Source organism: Triticum aestivum, chromosome 5D (genome assembly GCF_018294505.1).
Source record: "Triticum aestivum cultivar Chinese Spring chromosome 5D, IWGSC CS RefSeq v2.1, whole genome shotgun sequence".
In the NCBI taxonomy this organism is placed as follows: Eukaryota; Viridiplantae; Streptophyta; class Magnoliopsida; order Poales; family Poaceae; genus Triticum; species Triticum aestivum.
Window position 1 is genome coordinate 517669736 of NC_057808.1, and position 10928 is coordinate 517680663.

General features: G+C 49.2%; 1 pseudogene; it reads right to left on the reverse strand.

Annotated features, from left to right (window-relative positions):
* Positions 1-8994: 8994 nt before the first annotated feature.
* Positions 8995-10608, reverse strand: LOC123125892 (BTB/POZ and MATH domain-containing protein 1-like; annotated as a pseudogene).
* Positions 10609-10928: the final 320 nt, after the last annotated feature.

The following is a 10928-nucleotide window of genomic DNA, read 5'->3' on the forward strand; positions in this document are numbered from 1 at the left end:
TTTATGTCCTTCAGTCCTTTGTCGTCGGTAAATATGATTTGGCCAAACCGAATGAACTTCCTGTCTCTGAACATACCTCAAGAAATCGACACCTTCTCTGAAAAATTCAACAGCTACCAGGGAGACGGCTAGGATGAGTTCCAGCTATGAAACATCAACACCTCTATGCTTCTACTTGTTTAGATACATACTTGAGTATATCAATGAAACTATATACTTGTGCTTCTTTCCTTGTCAGTGATATGGCAATAGTAAATGAAACTATATATCCGTTAATCTTTTGTTCTTTTCTGACTCTTCAGTTTTGCCTCAAGTGTTCAGACTGTTTCACTTTCAGTTTAACCAAATGAGTGAGCTTCCTTGCTACTCGTGATCATCCTTCAGCTTAAGCTTACATTTTAGTATTTTACAAGTGATCATCATTGCAAATTCTTATACATATAATTGATCATTCTTTGGTGCATATGCTTGTGGTTGTTTCCTTCTCTATATTGCAGTCCTTAAAGCACAGTCTGATTCGTTAGTAATCTTTTGTTGTTTCCTCTATCCAAATGGCTATTGATGATTTGGGCCGTTGGTTGGGCTATCAGAATTGCATTGGGAAGAGGCCCGTTTCTGAGGCTCTTCCTTCCTCCGGCCCGTGTTGTTCCCTCCAAAACAAACCGACGACCAACCGCAGAAGGAATCTCTCTGCTTCTTGAAATCGATCGGTTGCAGCAGGACGGGAGACGCTCTCCTCTGCCGTCGTCGTCTATATAGCCTCCCTCGCCTCGCCTCGCCTTCCTCCTCTCCCATCCTTTCTCATACGTAGCTTCCTTCCATCCGCCCTCTCCCTCTCCTCTTCAATTGGGCGCACCAGCGGTTCGTGCGAAGCTGTTCGACCGAGGCGAGATGGAGGACAAACGGAAGGGGAAGGCAGCGCCAGCGGCGTGAGCGTGAGGCGAAAGCCGTGGAAGACACTGCGACTTCAGGGCGGACGCCGACTGCAGGCGGCAACGGGGCTTTGCAGGAGCTTCCACGGGTGACGGCGGCGACTACGCCCGCTCTAGGCCCCCCACCCGGCGCCTCTTCCCAGTTCGGTGCGTTCCCTCCCAACCCAAGAAAAGCTCTAAATCCTTTCTCTCTGGTCCGCCCTGCGGTTCTTGGTTCTTCACTGACGACGGAGTTCGATTTCTTGGCTTCTGTTGCGTATTTCTGTTGCAGCAGACAACGGGCGTCCGCAGCACGCGCAGATCGGTAACGCCGGTGCGCCTCAGGGTCACGGCAGTACTGTCATTGATCAGCAGCGCCTCCGCGACCAGCCTTCTTCTTCACGGGCAAGAGCACCAGGATGCACTTGTTGCGGCGGAGCGCCCACCACGCGGGTTGTTCTCAACCTGCCCGTGTGCGAGGCTTGCTACAGGTGGGCTTTTCACGCCGGTGCGCCTCAGCAGCACGCGCAGATCGGCTACGCCGGTGCGCCTCGGGGAGCAGTGCGCAATCCAGGTGCGTTCCCTCCCAAGAAAAAAAAAATCCTTTCTCTCTGTTCCCTGCAGTTCTTGGTTCTTCCCTGATGCCGGAGTTCGATTTCTTGGCTTCTGTTGTGTAATTCTGTTGCAGCCCACAATGGACCTCCGCAGCACGCGCAGATCAGCTGGCCTCCACCCCTCCACACCTTGGCAAAGCCTGCACCGCCACCGGAGCGGCAGTCTTCTTCACGGGCAAGGGAGCAGCAGCTCCAGATCCTGGCTGATGTGATGAGGCTGCACGTGGTCAATAATCTGAAGAACCCTTTCTCGCTCGTCCGGTCCGGCCCGGCGAACCCAGCGCCTCAGCGGCAGTCTTCTTCACCAGGATGCTACAGCAATATCTTCACCGGCAACGGGCCCTTGTTCAGCAGCGCCGGTGCACGTGAGCAGCGCCAGCTCGAACTCCTCCGCGGCCAGCCTTCTTCTTCACAGGCAAGGGCACCAGGATGCTCTTCTTGCGGAGCGCGCGCCACGCGGGTTGCTCTCAAGATACCCATGTGCGACGCTTGCTACAGGGATGCATTCATGGCCAACGCGCCTCCTCAGCACGCGCGGATCGCCTCCAAGCTTCCGAGTCCAGTCCCCACTCCCAGCAACGTGCATCCGGAGCTCCCAGCAACGCCGGCGCCGAGTCCAGTTCCCACTCCCAGCAACGGCAACCCCGGCCAGCCTTCACCCGCTATGCGGGATTTTCTGGCTCTCATCGAGAGTCCTTCACCGGCGCCGGCAGCAGGGCAGCAGCAGTAGCCTGAGGTCAACCTGGACCTCCGCCTCGCCCAGCCTGGGCAGCAGGATCCACCGCCAGGGCAGCCTGAGTGAAGAATGTCTTCTGAACTCTGGGAGCAGACAGCTTAACTGCTGAGCCTTTTCTGCTTCGCTCTCGTTTTGACAGAACAGAATGATTCCTCTGTGATGTGCCCAAATGTGGCAGTGCATACTTGTAGGACTTGATACTTGAGTAGATCGACAAAACTATATACTTGTAGGACTTGTTTCCTTATCACTTAGTAAATGATACTATATACTTGCTGTGGATGTCATTCAGTGTGCAGTCTGATTCGTTAACCTTTGGCTCTTTTCTGACGCTTTAGTTTTGCCTTGTGTTTAAACTGATTTTTGGCTCTTTGAGTTTGATTGATTCACTTTCAGTTTAATCAAATGAGTATCAGAATTTAGTTCCTACTGTTCCAGTTTAAGATTATGAGTGAAGATTCAGACAAGTGATCTTCCCATAAGATTCTTCAACGGCTGTCCTTTTATATTTTTCAGTCCTTTGTCGTCTGTAAATGATTTGGCGTGGAGAATAGGCTGTGGATGCTTTGGTTTCCTGACGCTTTAGTTTTGCCAGATGTGTTTGACTGATTCACTTCCAGTTTAACCAAATGAGTAATCAGAGTTTAGTTGCTACTGTTCTAGTTTAAGCTTACTAGTGATGATCATTGTAAATTCTAGTAATGTGCTATGACCAATATATATAACAGACTCTAGTAATGTGCTTGTCGTCAGTAAGTTATTCGGCATGGAGAATAAGTCTGTGGATGATTTGGTTTTGCCTTGTATGTTTGACTGGTTTAGTTTCAGTTAAACCGAATGAGTGCTTGAAGTATTTAGTTTCAGTTGTCAAGACTCTGTTCTCACTTCCTGTCTCTGAAGTCTGAACACACCTAAAGAAATCGGCATCTTCTATGAAGAATTCAACAGCTACCAGAAAGATGGACGGCTAGGATGTGCTCCACTTGTGTAAGATCAACGCCCCTCGAGGAACAAGGGCTCCCCTGTTCAGTGTGCGACAACGGCTACAGTTGACTGAAGTTCTTTTAAAAAAAAACAGACAGGTAACTGAAGTCTAACTGATGTAAGCTTCAGTTAACACTTTCTTTTTTGCGGGGGACAGTTAACTGAATTTTATTATCATCAAGCTTCAGTTGACTGTTTATTATCATCAAGGCTTCAGTCATATGCTTGTCGTCGGTTAGTGATCCGGCGTGGAGAATAAGGTCGGGGATGCTTTGATTTCGCCTCGTATGTTTGAATGGTCTAATTTCAGTTAAATCGAATGAGCACTCATATTTTGTTCGTACTATGCGTCAGTACACTAGTTCTCTGAACTTGATGTGGCCAAATGTGGCAATGCATGCATACATACTTTTTTTTGTGGGAACATGCATACATACTTGAGTCGATCCATGAAACTATGTACTTGTTTCCTTGTCAGTGATCTGACATTAGTAGATGAAACTATATACTTGCTGTGGATGTCATTCAGTGTGCAGTTTGACCCGTTAATCTTTGGTTCTTTTCTAACTCTTCAGTTTTGCCTCAACTGCTTGAATGCTTCATTTTCAGTTTAACCAAATGCTTGAGGTTGTTTCCTTTTTTAGCTTCCACAGTCTGAATCGTTAGTACTCAGCTAAAGCGAATTTTTTAGTTTCAGTTGTCAGGAAACTAGTTCTCTGAACTTCCTGCTGTCTCTGAACATACCTGAAGAAATCGACAGCAACTGAGTATCAAAACGCGAACCGGAACGCTGCCAAGGGAGATGGACAGTTCGGATGCGCTCCAGTTATGAAAGATGAACGGCCCGCGAAGACCAACGGCTCTATTGTTCAGTGTCCGACAATAGCCACAGTTAGAGAGGCACAGCAGCCTCGGCCGGCCTCACTCGTTTCAAGGTCCGCGAAGACCACCGGCAACGTGGCTCCGCAGCCATCGCCACCGCCACCGCCTGGTCTCGGCGGCCCCTGGTCTGATGCTGGTTACGCTGAATGTCCGCTGAACTGCTTTGCTCTGGTTTGAAGAGGAAGAAGGTGAGGAGTCTCTGATCATAGTTTAACTGATACTTTGCACCTTCTTCCTCTTCATCACTGCCGCCGCAGTCTGAAACGAGATTTTTTTTAGATAATAAAAGCTTCTGTATTCTACTTCCACACAGCCACAGGCAACCGCAAAGCATATTTGATGCCAATTACGGAGGGCAGGCTAGTGAAGAGCTCGTCTCACCTGGGCGCAGAGGTAAACAACACCAGTAAGGTTTACGTCCACCACTTCCTGCCATTGCGCCCGCTTCATCCGCATTAGCAGCGCATCTCACCTGGGCGCCGACTACACCGATATGGAGAGAAGCTCACACCAGGACGGGTGGACACGGTCCGGGCCGGTCCCGTTAGAATAAATCCGAGGCCACCGTCGATCATTCGAGGACACAACAATCACACCAGCACAACACTGAGATTTGTTAACGAGGTTCATCAATATGGCTACATCCCTAAGGCCTGACTATGGACGCTCCTCCTCATGATGCTACAATACCGCACCCGGTCGCCCTGGACACCGACACATGCCGCCGGCTTCCCCTGCGTTCCGTTGCTATTATGTTGGCATAGGTTACATCGTGTGTCTACCCCCGCTATATATGAGAGTCCTAGGATACAAGTGTCCTATTTGGACACGACTCCATATCCTATATAAACACAATACAACTCAGAGTCCAACTGTAACCTACCTTGTACACTATATTCGACACAACTCTAACAAACTCCACCTTGGCGAATATTCTCCACCACCTTGAATTCGTCAATGCGTCAAACTTTTATGTACATTGGACTTGAGTTTATCACATGAGTACCGATGCTACTCCAAAGACTCCATATGACTCCACCTGCAACTTGTAGTCCCTTCTTTTCATGACCACAGTCAACACTCAAGCAAAATTAAGTTCCTCTTATTCTAGTTTGAGCTCCCAACTTCCAGAGTATCCGTTCAACGCAATCACACACCGATCACTGACCTGTGTGAAAGTGAACAACTCACATATTGGGTGTCACACATAAGAGTTACCTGAACTCAACATCACCGCTCTTCCTTGACCGCCTGTCTGAAACTTGAAGGAATTTCAGCATTGCTTGTAGTCATCCCGAGTCAAATTCGCAGTTGTCTCACCACATGTATGACCACCAGAGCCCTGGCCCGTCTCCATGTCCCGTGCGTACCGCACGCCTCGCCGCTACTACCGCGTCGAGCCTCCGCTGTCCCGGACGAGTCTCAAGGGTCGCGAACCCACACCACTCAACCCCCACTTCAGAGTACCATCGGTCATCACTGACCGATGATGAGTTTCAAGCTTCCATCAAACCACTGGGCTTCAGTCCGAACTGCATGTCACTCGCTTTCCCCCCTTGCTAAATAGGCTTCGATTCCCTGGATCCTTACACCGTAGCCCCTCAATCCAGCTCCACCTTCAACATGACTCCATGGTAGATGATCAGTCCACCCTCACGCCCTGTCGACATCAAGCTCCGTGTGTACATCACCTTGAATCAACCCCCGCACCATAGTCTTGTCGAAGCCACACAAGCCCTCGGGGCCTGCGCCACATGTTTCCACGCCCAGAAGTCGGTCATCATCAGCATCACGCTCCTACGTCGTCGTCGCTGATCCCACCACCGTCTTCTGTATCAAACGACTTGCGTCGATCTCGTCAGACTGTCTAGTCCGACCCAGCCAAACCTTGTCCGGCTACATCACACGCTCGAGGCTCCCAAATCATGTTCCGTGAATTTCCGTCCATCACATGATAATTTCATCTTAGCTGACATGACTTCCTGCAACGCCTTAAAGCATCCCTGTTGTGCCAACAAATCTTTCACCTTTGTCTGCCATAACCCAAGGTTTTCAGTTCCACGAACTTCTCCACCTCAAACCTGATACCCGATGGCGCCATGGTTCTTCGTACAGCTGACCTTGTGAAAAAATTAACTGAGCTATCCCCGCGACGCTGAAGTACACCAGCAAAACCCACGTGGTCTCGCCTCCGTGCACTAGTAGCAATCCGCCAAAAAACAATTGGTCTTCACGTGATGCTCACTTGCTTCAAAACTTCCAATGCTAACTTTGCCTTGCCATGACCTTCTGTTGATTCGACACCCTCTGCAACTCGCCGCTGCCAAGGCATCCAAACACACAACTGCTTCTCCGTCCTCTAGATCAACACGAACATCATCGCCTCATACCTAGCTCATGATACCACTTGTTAGAATAAATCCGAGGCCACCGTCGATCATTCGAGGACACAACAATCACACGAGCACGACACCGAGATTTGTTAACGAGGTTCACCGATATGGCTACATCCTCGGGGCCTGACTATGGGCGCTCCTCCCCATGACACTGCTACAATACCGCACCCGATCGCCCTGAACACCGGCACATGCCGCCGGCTTCCTCTGTGTTCCGGTGCTATTATGTTGGCATAGGTTACATCGTGTGTCTAGCCCGCTATATATTAGAGGCCTAGGATACAAGTGTCCTACTTGGACACGACTCCATATCCTATATAAACACAATACAACTCAGAGTCCAACTGTAACCTAACTTGTACACTATATTCGACACAACTCTAACAGGTCCGATCCCGGTCTGAGCAGTTGTTTGGACCGGCCACCGGCAGGCCGGACCGGACCGGACCGAGGAGGCGAGCGGTCCTGTTTTGGGGGACCGGACCGGCGCCGACGAAGCCCGAGCCAGATCGACTGGACGGAATGGACCGGCCAACGACTACCGGCGTCGATGTGTGCGAGTGCAGCGGCGAGGTGGGCTACATGCATGACTGATGGGACGAAGTGGACGACGTGCGCGAGAAATTAGCTGACAACTGAAACTTGGGCGAAACCAACAAACTGAATTTTCTGAACCTGTTGAAACTGAACCAGTCCTATTCTCTAGTGCATGATCGCACGAGCTTATCTAGATGAGTATGTTACGGAGGTTGTTAGCGTAGTGGCCGCACCTGCATCCTCTTCTTCCCTGTACATTTGTAACACTCGACAGATACATGAACATACAACCTGCTTCTCTCCTATTGCTCCTTCTTACACTGACGAAATTGAAGTGCGTGAGAAATCCCGACGAGCACAGAGGGACTCCTCGAACAGCAGCGGTGGCTTCACCTTCAGAGCTTTCGGATCATGCAAGGTTATTCCTGGTCGTTCCGGCGGCGCGTTTTCATACCTGGGATAGCCGGTAGCCGGTGTACGTGCTGTCGCCATGGCAGGATTGGTGCCAGGTTTGGGGTCGACTCCATGGTCCAGAACTTCAGATCGGCGCCGGTGCACGCACGGCAGCGATGGCGAGCGGCGCCAAGAGGCTATGGCGCACTGGAAAATGTGGAAGGGATGAGAGGGGAAGCTCGGGGACATGATGGTTCACACGGGGGCTGCCGGTGGCCACGAAGACGAGGCACGGCAGCGGCGGTGACTACGTTTTCTCGGTCCGACCGAGCGGCTCGGTTAAAGACCGGACCGGACCGACAGTTTCTCAGGCCAAAAATTGCAGCCTGCTGGACTGACCAGTTTTCCTACCGGTCCTGGACCGTACGGTCCGGTTTTTAACGGGCCACAAGCGGGCCGAAAAGCTTGCTCGTGTCGTCCATTCAAGAGGGGCTTCGGTGCAGAAAATAATCTAGCTTCTGCCAAACAGAGGATGAGGATACAAACCTCACAAGTTCACTGACGGAGTCGTATATATGTGGCTGAGCTTCATCCGACACTGATGGAACTAGATAATTAAAAACAGGTGGCAACACCATCCCATCTGTGTAGGATGCCGCTGCCCTGGAGAAACACTAATCACGCCAGACCGAAGGCCCGACGATCGACACCATTCTCTGACTTGGTGGTGCCACTCCCAGGAAGGCATCGACTCGGCGCCACTCCAAGGGAAAATCATGCATATCCGAGTACCCATCTTTGTCCAAGTGGATTTATGTTGTGATGCGTACGTCCGACGGATTATGACCTGTTGATGTTTTGGTACTTTTACAAGCGGTTCACTTCGTGGTAGTTATCCTCATCACTATGCTCCAATTGTTGCCCAACATTGAGAATAAGGCCCTTCTTCGCGATTGGAGTGCTAGTTCAAGGAGGCGTAGTCATCAATTACCATACAAAAACAATACTGTTTACTTCCATACATCTACTATACCACATGCATATAGTCCTTTTAATCTCAGTGCTAGTCAGTTACTAGTATTGCGGAGTGAAAAATAATCAATTGAGGTTGCTCATCATCAAACATCAAAATGTGCAGTGGTGCAGGTTTGACAAACTCACAGGAATGCATTAATCATTTTATGTCAATCAGTCAGTGATAACTAATTTATGAATATTTTCCACCAGGGCATCTCCTATTATTGTTTGACATAAATATTCTTGCATATCAACTTGTATAAAAAACATTCTTTTCTAACCAGAAGATAGAGTCCTTTATACATAAGTAGTTTATTAAAAAAAAGAGTCAAAAACCATGACGTGAGGTGGTGACTCTGAATGCAAGCAAGGACCAGTGCGCTCAGTGGACATAAAAACACCCCAAAAGGAAAAAAGGAACAGCCGAAATGCAAAGTGAAAAGACCGAGAAAAGACAATAGGATAAGCAAAGAACATATACATGCTATAGGTGTAACGATCAGCCTAGGATCTTTCGCTCTCATGGAATCAAATGTTCAACAAAGGTTGCACACAAGAATGAAATTTTGGCAAAAGATTAACAGCAAGTGTTACGAAGTTGGGGAGAAATAAAAGGTTCAGTTTTGGACGGGTTGATTAGGAGAACTTTTACAACATGTCGGCATCCACATCACTTCAGGATTTACCTAACAACTCTTAGATGCGTCTAACATTGGACTGATCATCCATATGACGACTTGGTATGCGAAACTTAGCCGATCTACCTTTTGTAGCTGCTCATGCTTTACGACGCTTTGTTCTCCTCTCCAATTCGTCCACTATGAAAGATGGACAAGTCTTCTTGAGATCCTTTAAGCGTTGCTTAGCCACCAGAGCATCCATGAAATTTGATAATTCGATAAATTGAAGGCATCCTTAAGCTCGTGGCAGTTATGTTGGCCAGCTAAAGCCAATGTGATTGCCACGGTGTCCTTGTTCAGATCCTCGCAAAGGATGCTTTGGCAAACCAGCTTGAGCCTATCCACTGCATATCTATCCGCAGCCACTAGTAAAAGCCAGACCATCTCGGTATCCTCACCACTAGGCAAAGAGTCCGTATAGATGAAATGGAGCAAGGCCTTGAAAACATCAGGTTGCATGTCCTTGATGGTTATGCATTGTCCCGGCCTCGCCTCCTGCATCGGCCCATGAGCTCCGCTTCGAAAACAGGCGACCGCATAGCGAGAACAAACCTATGCGCTTCAATGGTCTCTCCTCCGACAATGAAACCGACATCAAATCCCTTCTTCTCTTCAAGTAGCTTGGCAACATCCTCAGTCATGCCAGCTGGCGGCATGCTGATTTTAGGGAATGATTTTGTTTCGGTAACATGTGGCTTCTTGAAAACAGTGACGACGCATTCGATCGTCAGGCGGTCATCCCTAAGGTACGCGGATCCCTCGATCTCGCTGTGCCTTATGAAACATGGAGTATGTGGACAAAACATAGTAATATCAGCAGGATCAAAAATCCTAGGTTCTGTTTTATGCATTGAAGATGAGAATCCGGTGTACTGGTCCACCAGCCTTATGTCGCAGGACCCCCGGACCTTAGTTTCGTTGCTCAAAGCACGACAAAAACTGTGATGTAATCTAGGCCATGTCCATCAAACCCGTCCGGGTAGAAGAAGATTTCCCAATCGTGGCCGCCGACGGAGAAAATTCCGGACCGTATGTAGCTGTCGACTTCGTGGCCCATGCCCTTGTGCTTGCTGTAACCAAAGATATCAAACACATGTATGCCTTGAGCCTCCTCAAGTGGGGTGCACATAGACACCGTTTTACACGTCTTCATCTCGTGACCACGAGGATATTAGTGAAGTCCGGACTCGTCGCGTAGGTCGATGATGCACTCGCGTCTGGATCGATTACTTTCGGATCAGATCAGAAGACGCCCGAGCACACAACAAGTCAGTACTCCAGTATGTAGGAAGCTAGCAAGCTGCTGCTTCCGCCAAAGTCCCACGTAGGGTGCTAGCTCACAAGCGTAGAGCCGCCGGCTTGATGCGTATATGTACGCACGAGCAGCCGAGTTCCGACGAGAAACGCACGAGATACAGGAGCACGATCGAGTTGATGGCAAAAGGCTCGTGTTGAGCACTCGAGCCTTCGTATCTTTTCTTTCTTTGATTGATGATCTATCTACGTAGTACAGAGCTGATTCGGCTAAAGCTACAGGTCCGTACCGGACAGGGACACCTAATCGTGATTATTTCCAATAGAGGCCGGAGCAGGGGCGGAGCCAGCGTATAATTTGTCTCCTATGTATATATGTATTTGGTGTCGTGAAAAAGGCCGATCTGGATGATTCTAATAGGATGTTAATCTCTTATAATAAAGCTCCCAACATTCGATGCAAAAAAAAAGGCATCAGCCTTAGGAGGTGCACGTTGTTCGCCATCATAGCAAATCAGCTCAAT